Raw genomic sequence first — 14,074 nt, forward strand, 5'->3', positions numbered from 1 at the left:
AGGCAATAGATCGCCTGCGGGTCTACTGCAGAACAGAACGCTGCGTAGATTTCACTTGTCGCGGAGTGAGAGCGAACGTAGGTATCTGTTTTAAAATGGTGAACTTTTGAAAGCAGGAGAGGGGCTGCAGGCTTATTACGGTTAGAAGGCAAGCTTGGTCAAGCATCACACTTCAGATTTCCTTATCCTTCCGTATCACAACGCTCACCTCCTTTACATACATATGTTTTGTTCTTTCACCCACTGTTTCCTAATACCTCATCTTCACTTCACTCATATAAAGTCTTCATCATGCTTTCTTCATTCATCTGTTTCGCCTGTTCTAACTTTGATGACCATCCCCTTATCTATGTTCAACTCTGCTCTAAATACGGTAGTCTTATTTTTCATTCTATTCACTCGAACTCCACATCGAAATTTTAAGAAATCTGTCCCACCTGCTTTTTTCTCTCACTCACTCTTCCAAGAAACCCGGCCACACCTGTACTGACGCCCCTCACTTTGTGACTTTCCCCGGAGCACCGGTGGTCAGCTTATCTTTTACATACATTTTTCTTTTTCCAAATACTGGAAAATGGAACCCTTTTCATCTTATTAGCTAACACTATTTCAGACTGAGCCATGGTGTTCTCAGAACCCAACATACTACAAAACCAAATTTTTACTTGTAAACTTCAGCAGGTTTACTTGGGACATCCTGTAGAGCCACCAATTCCCCTACTTGACCAGTATCACCTGCATAGTACTTCCTCCATTTTTTCTTTTCATTCCCACATCTTCACATGAATCACCATCGTCCAGGATCCTTAAACCACCAGGAACATTAGATGTCAGACCAACGAAAGGTTTAGAATGTGAGAAGCTTGGTCGTGTGATTCAGACTGTAGGACGTGATAGCCAGGGTAGAGACAGTGTGAGGAGTCAGTTTCTTCTGTTAACAACCTGGGGAACACGTACGAAACATTTGTTGTGTCAACATTGAAATCATTGAGTCAACCTCGACGTGTGGGTTACCTGCCACCTGCGCATGACCCGGACATGCCTCTGGACACTGTGCTGCTGACCTTACTGCATGAACTTCAGCTCGACCTATCACCTCGGAGGGTTCCATCAAACTCTAACACCTCTGCTTCCCTGCCCTTTGTGCCTAATGTTGCCTTACCGTGTCTGATGAACTCGCTGGCAAATGCTGTCCTGCAGGAAGTGATCACCCACAATTGGTCACATAACAGCGCACAATCGACAACGGAAAAATGAGTTTCTGCAGTCGGTAAAACTTACCATATGAAACTATGTAATGAACGTAATGAAATACCTATTATGAATCCCAAGATCCTATGTAACATCAACCCACTGGGGTATAACTAAGACCCTGTGTGACTAATATTTTTGCGCTACTGCTTACAGGATGAGCATAGGTGGACAATAAACTGGCCGGGGTTACCAGCACAAATCAATCGATTCTGACGATACAGAAAGATATATAGGGAGAGAGAGAGAGAGAGAGAGAGAGAGAGAGAGAGAGAGAGAGAGAGAGAGAGAGAGTTGTACAAATAAGAACCAACGGAGAAATAACATTAATGAATAAGACTAACAAATTAAAGTTAGTTTATGGACTTCCGTGGTGTAGTGGTTAACGGTCCCGACCGTGACGCATTCATGGGCCGCTCAGGGTCGAGCGCATAGGTTCGAATCGCGGTTACGACGGTCGGTCCACCACCAACCTAGCTGTTCATCCACCCCTAGGGGTTGGTCGATGAAATGGGTACCTGGCTCAGCCCGTGTGAAGCCTGTGGCATCTCAGCTAACAAATATATATATATATATATATATATATATATATATATATATATATATATATATATATATATATATATATATATATATATATATATATATATATCGCCCAGAATATTTCCGTCTTCCATAATGCCTTCAACTACTGCTGGTGCTTGTGGTCGTCCTGGCGTGGGTTGCGAGCACAGATCAGGTCAAACCCCCTGGCGGCACCTCCTCCACGACCCATCGTGAGCGATCCTCCACAGGTGGAGGACAGCTTCTCCCGCAGCGGCAGGAGGGACTCCATGTTAAGACGACCAGTAAAGTGATGAGAAAATAAATAATGTGAATGAACTATATACCATGGATCGTGAAATGAAGCAGAGTTGGGAAATCTGACCCACACGAAAGAGTTCCAGTTCCTCAGTGTCGACATTTCTTGCATCACGTAACGAAACATTTCAGCGACGTTTAAGATTCACTGTTTCTGTTCCGTTATCTTATCAATCTTTTGCCTTTAACCTTCTCTTGATTTCTCTCTCTCTCTCGTTCCGTGTCTTCCAGGTAGCCTCTCGTTTAATCTTTATATGTCAAAAATATTTCATAAGTGTAGGATGATACAAGTCTGCCCTCCACCACTGAGGTGAGTACGTGGTCATCTCCAGCTCGGTATTACAATGACTAATAACTTCTCAGATATCATTGTGGTTCATTCTACCACTAATAGCTGGAATGTAAACTACTCCAAACATCTTTGATGTTAACAACTATGATGTGCATAAAATTCCTGTGGAGATAATTCCTCTTCAACTGTGAGGATCCTGGCGTCACTCCAGAACTCCTCGTTCAGCGAGATCTTTTCGTCAACAGACAATGATACAGACTCTCCTCAACGGTGACTTTCACTTGTGGTGTAACCACAGGCTGGTGGAATCCGGTAACACCATATGTTTTTGAAGACTAATCTGCTCGCGCGCGCGCGCGCACACATATACATATATATATATATATATATATATATATATATATATATATATATATATAGATAGATAGATAGATAGATTGTTAGATATATATAAAAGTCTGAACTCAGAAACTGCGTGGGTAACCGGTGTGGAGTGTTGCTCAAGACGCCATGTGAACGGGGGGAAGTGGGTTTCCTATGCGCGTTTTAAGGAGTTTGGTTCATTGTCAGGTCATAATTAGAGCGAGAGCCGACCTTGGCTCCTGGCTGGGGTTACGATGTATCTAAACTCATTCATTCATGACCTTTCTTCACCTTCAGTAACCTATCTTGACCCTTCAGTAAATGTCAGGTTGAAGCACCTGTGTGTGAGAGTCCGCTGCAGCCTTGACACAGTTTATCACTAGTGGTCTTGGGTCTGACAGTGTCGCAAGTTCCTGTGTCGTACCGTCTGTCAGCATGGTAGATTCATCAGTGTCGTGACGTAAGTATCGGTGTTGTAGGGTTTATCAATGACATAAGCTTATTAGTGTAGTAAATCATCAGTGTAGTAGATCTGTTGGTGCCGTTAGTTTATCGCTGTTGTAAGTCTATCAGTATTAAGTTTATCAGCATCGTTACGTAACATATGTGTCAGTGTCGCAAGTTGGTCAAGATTGCAACAATGACAGCTTCACGCCAGCTGGCTGGAACGGTCATTCTCGAGACATGAGGAGGTGGAGGATGTGAAGAAGCCATTAGCCCTTCTCAAAATGACCAGACGTTTTGCAAGAAAGTCTCGTGCCCAGGAGAGAGAGAGAGAGAGAGAGAGAGAGAGAGAGAGAGAGAGAGAGAGAGAGAGAGAGAGAGAGAGAGATAATTTAACATTTCCGAAATTACTCTCGTTACTGACGGGAAAATAGAACTTAGCGACCATAAGTGTAAAATCGAAGTGTTCACGTCATGATGAGCGACGGTAACAACAGTACCGTCAAGCTATGTGTTTTCCCAGGTTATCTGCCCAGCCACCGGCATCATGATCTGTTGTAATCATATTTACAGACTTTCAAAAACAGGTAAACTAAACTTCTCATAAACCTGTCTTGATATCGCAGCACGACTGTATTCAGATTTCCAGGCTCGTCGATAAGAATAAATTATTTAGTATTAACCAAGATATGTTAAGTGAGGTAATGTGCGAGTATGACGCATCGAAATTTAATGAAACCAAGAAACACACGAATTTAACACGAGACGTGTGGACATCGTGAATCGGACAGGTCTAGCGATGCATCTGGTAATGGGGGTCAAATTCTTGGCTCGACCAAGTCTATTCCGTGGGTGGGTTGGTGGGTTGTGGTGTATCAGTAGAGGCAGTGCAGCGCGAGGCTCAACCCGGGGCCGACACCGTGCCTGGCACAGCGCACCTCACACGTGTCACTATGCAGGTCTTACCTCGGGCCTTCTAAGTCTCGCCATACTTGGCAACAGGTGTATACGTCTAAGCGCACGCAGCAATTACGAGTACAAGTTTCACCACACAGGGTAATAGGCCATACAAGTTTCAGCACGCTTGGTGGCAGTTAATGGAGGTGTAACCATGGTGGTACCTTGAAGTTGTTCTGAGGTCGCCACACAGTGACCAGCGGTGTATAACCTACCTCACATATGAGACGACCTTAGACGACGGTAGTGAACTTTTCTTTGCAGCGAGTCTTTCGCCATACGCGGTACCTGTAGCAGTGCACCGTCTCGCTATACCTGGTACCAGTGCGATAACTCGCCACACCGGTGTGCAGGTGTCGCCACACTTGAAACTGACAACTTTACAGGTGTTGCCTCACTTGGCATTACCAATAAGAAAATGCTAAAGGAAGGGTCTTCGAGGATCAACGATATTTGACTTATCTTTACAAGCATCACGCCGAATGTTTATAGAAGCCAAGATGATTTTCAGCTTTTGCGTTTTGCATCTGTTTTCTTCAGAATCAGATATGTTCTCTTTTCTCCTGGATAATTGTCACATAGCTGTTTCTTCTGATGCTCTCATTTTCCACCCACAATTAAATCTAAAGTCATAGATATGCAAATTAAATTTTATGCTGAAATTGCAAGACTTTAATGGTTTTCATCTAACTTGTTAATTTTTCTCAAATTAGCGATAAAGCATCAACTAGACATTTTCTCCTGTATTATCTAAGTATTTGACGCTAAGATTTGTCAGGTATTCTCTGCAAGGGCTGCATTCTTAACGTGTATACAAAAAAGCATAACAGCCGTCATACGTTAAGTAGAAAAGTACAATATTTACACAAGGAGCTCAAGCAGTGAGATCATCAAGCAGCCAGCGACCAAGAATATAATAAGCAGAAAGAATGATTTCCGTCGACTCCCATTTTCAGTGTCTTTTTATTTTCTTTCACATAATTGGCGTCTTTCGTCCGACAGAGAGACAAAACAGTCTTGCATAACACACAGAACTGGTTGGGCGAGCGATTCCTTATAAACTTAATCTTGGTAATATTTGGCCGCACCCACAGAGCGAGCAAGACAGCCTCCAGCGAAGAGACGAAGTGTCCGGTCAATGGTATTCGTGCGCTGATGGCAAGTAGTCAGCTTATGCTTGCAATGAAGGCCGAGAGTCACCTTATGCTTGCCGTGAAAAAGAATTTGAGTCGACCAATGCTCACAATGAAGGCCCAGAGTCAGCTCATGCTTGCAGTGCAGAAGGTCAGGAGTCAGCTTATACTCGTAATGAAATCCCTGTTTACACGTGCGGTGAAGGCAAGAGTTTAACTTGATACCACACGCAAACACCTGCAGCCTACACCTGACTGTAAAACGAAAGGTCATGTCTCTTCTGAAGCCATTTAGGACATTCACACCTTTTATAATTAAATATCATGAAGGATTTTTGTATTTGTCTTCCCGCTCTTAACTTGGACAATCCCTCCCTTTCCTAACTTACGTAGACACAAACAAGAAATTGAAAAGGAGACGATTTGATAAGGGAGAAGTAACAGGGGTCAATGAAAATATATAAACAGAAGAGTTGTGCATAAGAAGGATTAATCGGAAGGAATCATCGGTGAATCATATTCACTAACGGACGAAGTGAGAGAGAGAAAGGAAAAATGATAAACCAGCTGTTAAACGACTTACCTTTGCGAAAATTGTATAAAAAAGCGTGGAACTCTGGCCTCGTTAGGGAATGTACCAGGTGAGGGGTGCGGCTGGCACACCTGTGTGGAAGAAAACCTATAATTAGTCCAGAAAAGTTACGGTGATGGCCAGGTGATTCATGACCTTAACTGCCTCCATTAAGTAATAAAACGACTTCGACCATTAGGTGAAGGACCAGTTAGCCTGTATAATCTATTTCACAATGATTTGCTGGTGATTAATAGTTCGTACTCAGAAGATGCAATTAAAATTACACGTTTTTGGTTTATCATGGAAAGTTCAAAGCTACTTTGTGACATGTCTAATCATTATAGAGCTTTTCAATGATTTCAAAATCGTTCTGTTTATTAGATTGATAAAGAAGCGCCTCTAACCGCTTGATGTACGTGGAAGTCTGTACCTAGATTATTTACATGGAAGTCTGTACCTGCATCATGAATATGGATGGCTCTACCTGTGAGATGTGCACATAGGTGGCTGCACCTGTATGATGTAAGTGGAATTTTGTGCCTGAATTATATCACATGGATGTCCACAACTGCATGACGAACGAGGGAGACTGTTCCCGCAAGATGTACGTGGGTGGCTGCTCCTGCGAGACATACATGGGTGGCTGAACCTATATGATATACAAGGGTGGCTAACCCTACATGAATTACGTAGATGGCTGTACCAACATGATATATATATGGATGGCTGCAAGCACGTGTTGACCTTAAAAGACATGTCTGATTTTTTCTAGATATCAACAGAACCTCAGATGAACATGAGCAGTTGGAAACTCCCAGACATTATAATGAAGAATACCTAAATCTTCCAGTCTTCCACCGGTGTCATGCATGGAAGAGATCCAACAGTATATACTGAACAAATATAGCTTAAATTTATCCAAGTTCTACATATGAACATCATATGCACTGTGAACGGTAAGACACCTGACAGTCTGTTGATAGTTCTGCAGAATGTTAAGATGCAAACAGAAAACAAGAGATACCTACTATTCTCAAATATATTTTAGCCTCGGTCACAAGTAACTGGTTTACCACATTAATAACCAGCGAAATCTCATTTCGTGATGTTGCAGAGGATTTTTGAATGACGTCTTTATCATACCATGAGGAAAACACCAACAGAATGATCAGAGAGGTTGGCAGTTAGTGGTGCAGCAAGGAGGAGTGCGAGCGGTAGGCGAGGCGCGGCCGGGCTGCAGGCTGGAGCTTCAGGCCGAGTGTGCTCCTGCCCTTGAGCCTCACGTCTCGTGGAAGGGAAACGTGGTCGGGAAAGGAGGCCACAACGCCGGCTTGACACTGTCGATACCAGCCGAGCTCAGCAGGGGTGATACTGCCATCAAGGTGACCCTGACAGGGGGCCTCCTCTGTACCGAACCTCACTCGGCCCTGCCGTCACCAGCTCGTGGCCCTGGCAGGGTGGGGGGTTCTGTACTGCACTGTGGCCTCCCTCCCACCCTGCCTTTCCACGCCGCGTCAAGTCATGGTACATTAACAATGGAAGTAAGAGCTACACTGACTGATTTTTCCCAGTGTCATCGTACTGGTATCACTTATCTATCTGTTTATAAGTGCATTTATCACGATCATTATATTTACTACCATTCTTCATACACAATATGATTATCACTTGTCGCTGTTTTTTGTACAAAGATGATTATCATTATCGTAAATTTCTTGCTATCATTACTACCATCACGAGCACCATTACTACCGTTAATCTAACATGAATATTAGCACAAGATTACCATATTGTTATTATATTCATGATAATCATGATCTTGCTTGTCTGTCTTGTTGTGCAGGTGAGGAACACAGGCAGTAGAAAGGTGGTTATTTCTGCTTCATCTCTGCTCCTAACACTCTGCATAACGCTAAGCATCACTGTGATCACGGTGGCTCTCATCAACCTCCACCGGTCTCTGTCACAAGCGAGAGCTCAGCCGTGGACGCCCTCGCAGACGGGCATGATTTGTGGAGCAACGACATCAACGATACAGCAAGTGACGGTAACGTCAGTGTAACAGCTCGTCTATGGGTAACATCCTGCCCTTGGGTATAGAGTGATCGTCAGGCCAGTGTAACATCTCGTCTATGGGTAGACAAAATCATGTTACTGATAACGCTGACGTGAGAGGCTGAACATGAACTGTAAACAGTCATGATAGCACGCAAGGGTTGTGACTCTGGTAAGACTAGTTCATTAAATGTGAATTTATCATACGACTCTGACCGAACACTCACTCACTACTAACTCATTACCATTGGGTGAAGTGACTGACAGGACTCGACCACGCTACCGACCAGACTATCAAATCACCTACCAGACCACCGGCCAGACCGCTGACCGGGCCATCAACCGGACCAATAGCCAAACCACTAACCACACCAGCGACCGTCCCAGCGATCAATCCACTGACCCGCCCAATGACCAGCCACCGCTCAGGCCACTCCTCAACCCATAACAAAGGCGGGTTCATGTGGTACGTGCGGGGTGATGTTGCTTCTTCAGCCGAGAGTTGTGACCTTATCACGACCCGGCCTCCTCTTACACCGGCACGACCCTGGTCTACTCCGCTCCAGCAGCACGACCCCGGCCTCCCGCTTCAGCTGCAAGACCCCGGCCTCCCGCTCCGGTGACATGATTATATTATACTCTTATTTCTTGTATCATATGTAGATTTAACTCTGGTGTCTGCTTTCATCACATAGCGATAAGATAGCGTTATCAAGTGTGCGTAATATATATATATATATATATATATATATATATATATATATATATATATATATATATATATATATAATCTGCGTGTTCCTCTGTCTGTCTGGTTTTCTTTTCCTAGTATACCCACAACATATCTGGTCAAGCCTCAGTGTTGCGCAGGTTCAGTGACGGTGAACCTTCACTTCTCAGGAGCCTGCGGCCCTCCCACCCTCCGTATGGCACTATACAAACAAGACCCAACTCTCCGTAGATCATGCGAGCTACATAACCACAATACATACTTCAAAGCGTAAAGTCATTTCTATCTATTCCTCTCTTTTGTGCACTTCTTAGAGTTAAACATAACTTAAGTACAAAAGAAAATGGGCAGAGTATCATGACAAACATATGATTCACTGCTGGTCTTCAACAAAGGATCCTCTGTACCAAACGAACAAAGCAGGTCTTGGTAAACTGCCATTCAAGAAAACTAATAAATGATTTGCATACATCAACGTGCACACATCAGGGAAAATACAGCCACACTTGTCACTTCTTCGCAAACCTCTCGTCCCAGCTCTACACCATCACCAGGGAATACCTGCGAAGTGGGCTGGCACACTGTCATTACTCCGTCACTCACCTGCTGCTTCTACATCTCCGTAAACATTCGGTCATTCTCCTCAACCTCCATCAACAACTTTCCAAACTCCAAGACCTGACTCACTACACTCAACACCTCTAACTGCCTGCCATAAATTCCCCAACTAACACTTGTCTTCATAATTTTTCTAACGTTCGAATTAGAAGCCGCGCTCGCCCTCCACCACCTGACTTTCCCAGTCGCCTCATTCATCTACATTTACCAGGTGATAAAAAAACTGAATGGCAGTCTCTCCTTTCCCTCGCCCCCGTTAAGACACACCAGGCCGTGGTAGGTGACGGCAGTGGTAATTTGCTTAATGATGGCCAGATTTTATGAAGGTCGTGGTGGCTGCGTTTCACCCTCACCGTTGATGATTATTTTGGAGTTTCTTGGTCACCTTTTCATCACAGACCTCCCAGTGTTTTAAGTGTACCTTGCATTAGTTTTATTTATGACCAGGCTTTAGAGATGCAATCAAACTTGCAATCTCAAACCACAATGAGAAACAAGGGGTACCCGAGTCTAACGTCTCCACTAGTGACTAGTGTGTTGCGTGTCACTATAACTATGGACTAAGAAGAGACTTTCATCACAACTGTAGTCGTGTTGTGACGTTTGTGTTCTGTGCCTTAATTTAGGTAACCTATCAACTTGCTATGTCATTGTTCAGTTGTATTCACTGACCACTACTTCTACAGCTCCAGCACAGCTGCAGATTTCACAGTCGTCCGTGTCAAGTACGAATACTGCCTGACGTACGTGAAGTGTTGCTAGTACGACAGGTCTGACAGATTCCTGTGCACAAACATGGCAACGTTGTCTTGTGGCCTCATATATAAGGAAGCAGTTTATTCTTTCACCTTAACTAAGGACGCATATATACTGTACATGCTTCGTAATGCTCTCCAACAGCAAGGATTCAAACCGCTTCCATTTGAGTGAGAGCGAGTTAGGTAAGCTAAATAAAAGGTTATGGAGCCTACGGCTGCCTTTGTTCGTCTGTTCTTGACGCTGCCTTACAAGGCGGGAGAGGCAATTATATATATATATATAGAAACACCTGTATTCATATATACCTCTCTGCCTTACAAGGCGGGAGAGGCAATTATATATATATATATAGAAACACCTGTATTCATATATACCTCTCTGCCTTAATCTATTGTTTCTGGTCTCCAACAGGGTACCAGTGCAGTGGTTTATACCTAAGTACCGCACCTTCCCCATCCTGTACCATTAGATATACATCTGTCGTCTCCTCCACTAAGGTTTTTATCAGCAGTAACCATCTTGCTGGGCGGTGGAGTGTCATCCGGTACTTCATGTAATGGTTGGGTCACGCTTTGTTATCAAGACAACTAATTCTTATGAAGATACATTGTTGTGAATAATACACGGAAGGAAATTCAAAGGTTTAGGAGACTGTACAAAGATAAGAACACCTCCTATTGCGCTGCTTTCTCTTATAACGAGCGTGTAATGTACGAACCGTAATCATGGATCACAACACAGATACTGATGTCTGAATGACCTACTATCACCCCGGGGCTGAAGGATGCATGATACCAGGAACAATCATGGTCGAGATCCTCGGTAGAATCATTTGTCTGTCGGCCTTATGCTGTTATTCAAACTGATCGATGTTGCTCCACCCGACAACATAAAGCAGCAGAATGATCGTCCACTCACACAACCATTTACAACAACTTGTTTCTCTTTCTTTCTACTTTCTTAATTTTGCTGTCATGAAGTGTATGTAGGTGTCCGGAGCAACCTGTGGTAAAATTACACCATCACACAAAGGCCATATACAGGGTGGCATTATACTTGGCATGAGACTTGTATTGAGTACATGAAGGAGGAGAGTCATGTGTTCGGTCTCACTCGACTGGTGGTCATAACGCGGACGTTGACGGACTTATTGACCAGGCAGTCAAATGGCCTGAATCCTAGATAATCACACGAGCAGCTCAAGGCTCACAGATGTACAGTATATGCGAGAACTTTGTCTGATGCAGATGTATTGTAATCTAATGACATGAATGGAGATTCGAGACACCAGACACAGCAAAGCTTTAAGAGCGACACAACTCATTTGTAAGTGACACATCATCGTCAGTGACTTTAGCATATTGTCATCCATTACTGTGGCACAACATCGTCACTGAGTTTTGCATTGCACCATAAGTGACAGTAGCAGAGCACCATTAACAACTACAGCATAGCACCATATTTTACAGTAGCACAGCATCATCAATAACTGCAACATAACACCATCAATAACAGTGCCACTAAAATTGTGACCAACTACCGTAACAAATAACATAGGACAGCACTCGCACCGACACTGCCTCCGATACGTCTCCTTCCCTGCAGGTACGACGGCGCTGCTGCTGATGATGATAATGATGAGGATGATGATGATAATGATGAGGATGATGATGAGGATGATGATGAGGATGATGATATAGTAGGAGAAGGTGGAGAGGGAAAATGCACGCCATCATAATGATGACAATTTTAGTAACCTAAATTTGAGCCTCGCCTCGTGATGACACAACCAACGTTTGTGAACAGCCTACGAGGAGGACGTGCCTGCGACGTGGGGCACACATGACGTGGCTCAAGCATCAGTTCTCATATTGCCTCTCATCATCATGTCTTGTATCTCAGCAACCAACTCAGGTGTTAAGCGATATCATTAAACCCACATTCACACCACATCAATACCTTGATATAAATTTGAAGAATGTTGTCCCGAGACAAATGAGAGAATGAAAATATGATCAAAAACTGTTTCCAAACAGAAAAATGGTTACGCTAGAGAGTGAATGTGTTTGTTGAAAACATAACCGATCTTGGCTAGGTAATGTAAGTCCTGTGATGCGCTTCTTAAAATGTCAGGAAACATCTGTGGTTGCTTTCACTTATCTCTTTCTAGGAGTTGAAGGTCTGATCTGGAACTCTTAAGTTAAAGAACCAGATATTTACTGTTATGAACCACAAACATGTAAACAGTTGCCAGGAAAAGGGGTACATTGTACCCTTAGTAACTCAAGTTTATATCATTCTATTTTCAGACAAGATTTGTCGAGAAATGCGATTTGATGTCGGGGAGCCAACGGCCGGACAGCCTGTGACATGACGATCTTGAATCAATACAGACAGAATGGTCGACTTTGTCCTGACACTAGATGATGCTTCTGTAGCTTCGTCGTTTGGAAAACTTCATTTTGTGCGAAATTTGGCATTTTGCGTTGTAGTTCCATGAACAGATAAACTTGACAGTCTCCGGATATTTCAAAATTTTCAAAACATTTTCGTTGCAGTAAAACAATTACATTAGCCTGAACAACCATCAGAGGTTCATAGCAAGAGCTCAAGGAAAATGTACGAAAACAAAGGAAAACCAAACCAAAAAATGAAAAATGATTCCCAGAATTCCTTCAACAAAAATAAGAGGCGTAGAAATTCATAACTAAACTTTGAGGAAAAGAAAGCATAAAAGTCTTATCAAAGGAAGAAAAACATAGATCTATATTTTCAAACATTTTTAAAATGATTTTTCTCTCTCTCTCTCTCTCTCTCTCTCTCTCTCTCTCTCTATATATATATATATATATATATATATATATATATATATATATATATATCTTTCCTTTCCTTCAAACTATTCGCCATTTCCCGCGTTAGCGAGGTAGCGTTAAGAACAGAGGACTGGGCCTTGGAGGGAATATCCTCACCTGGCCCCCTTCTCTATTCCTTGTTTTGGAAAATTAAAAAAAAAAAAGAGAGGGGAAGATTTCCAGCCCCCCGCTCCCTCCCCTTTTAGTCGCCTTCTACGACACGCAGGGAATACGTGGGAAGTATTCTTTCTCCCCTATCCCCAGGGATACCTATATATATATATATATACACACACACACACACATTATGTTAGCTGAGACGGCATGAGCAGCTGAGGCCCTAATCAAGACCCTCCCATATATATATATATATATATATATATATATATATATATATATATATCCTAGACTGAGCCAGGTAACCATTCTATCGACCAACACTTAGGAGTGGATGAAAAGCTGGGTCGATTGTGGACCGACTGTCGTAACCAGGATTCGAACCTATGCACTCGACCCTGGGCGACCCGTGAATATGTCACGGTCAGGAACGCTAACCGCTACACCACGGGAGTCCACAAGCCCAGAGGCAGATAGACCACAAGGAAACAGTGAATATGAAGTGTCAAGCGCTTTCGTATAATTACATCGTCAGGATTGAGTACAGATAGAGAGAACCAGACTATGATTTACCAGCTGCCACTGGGAGGGGCCGGAGAATGAATGAAGAAATAGGTGAAGTGATCTGGGCATAGGTCACGCCTCTCAAATTGCAAACTCAGGTCAACCTGTGTTCTGACTGTAACGCAACCTTCTAGCCAAAGTTACTCTGCGAGAAGTGATCTTGGGTTTATATATATATATATATATATATATATATATATATATATATATATATATATATATATATATATATATATATACATATAGTGTTTTGGGAGCAGCTAAATGAGTGTGTTAGCGGTTTTGATGCACGAGACCGGGTTATAGTGATGGGTGATTTGAATGCAAAGGTGAGTAATGTGGCAGTTGAGGGAATAATTGGTATGCATGGGGTGTTCAGTGTTGTAAATGGAAATGGTGAAGAGCTTGTAGATTTATGTGCTGAAAAAGGACTGATGATTGGGAATACCTGGTTTAAAAAGCGAGATATACATAAGTATACTTATGTAAGTAGGAGAGATG

The 14,074-nt window shown here is 43.0% G+C and overlaps 1 protein-coding gene across 4 annotated transcripts in view; it reads right to left on the reverse strand.

Moving 5' to 3' along the window:
• LOC139760678 (uncharacterized) overlaps positions 1-14,074 on the reverse strand; it is a 223,462-nt gene that overhangs the window by 178,329 nt on the left and 31,059 nt on the right. For all 4 annotated transcript variants that reach the window (XM_071684207.1, XM_071684205.1, XM_071684204.1 and 1 more), the window contains one exon: positions 5,885-5,964. The gene's annotated coding sequence lies outside the window, so the exon portion shown is untranslated. The remainder of the gene's footprint in view (positions 1-5,884; positions 5,965-14,074) is intronic.

Source organism: Panulirus ornatus, chromosome 37 (assembly GCF_036320965.1).
Source record: "Panulirus ornatus isolate Po-2019 chromosome 37, ASM3632096v1, whole genome shotgun sequence".
Lineage (NCBI taxonomy): Eukaryota > Metazoa > Arthropoda > Malacostraca > Decapoda > Palinuridae > Panulirus > Panulirus ornatus.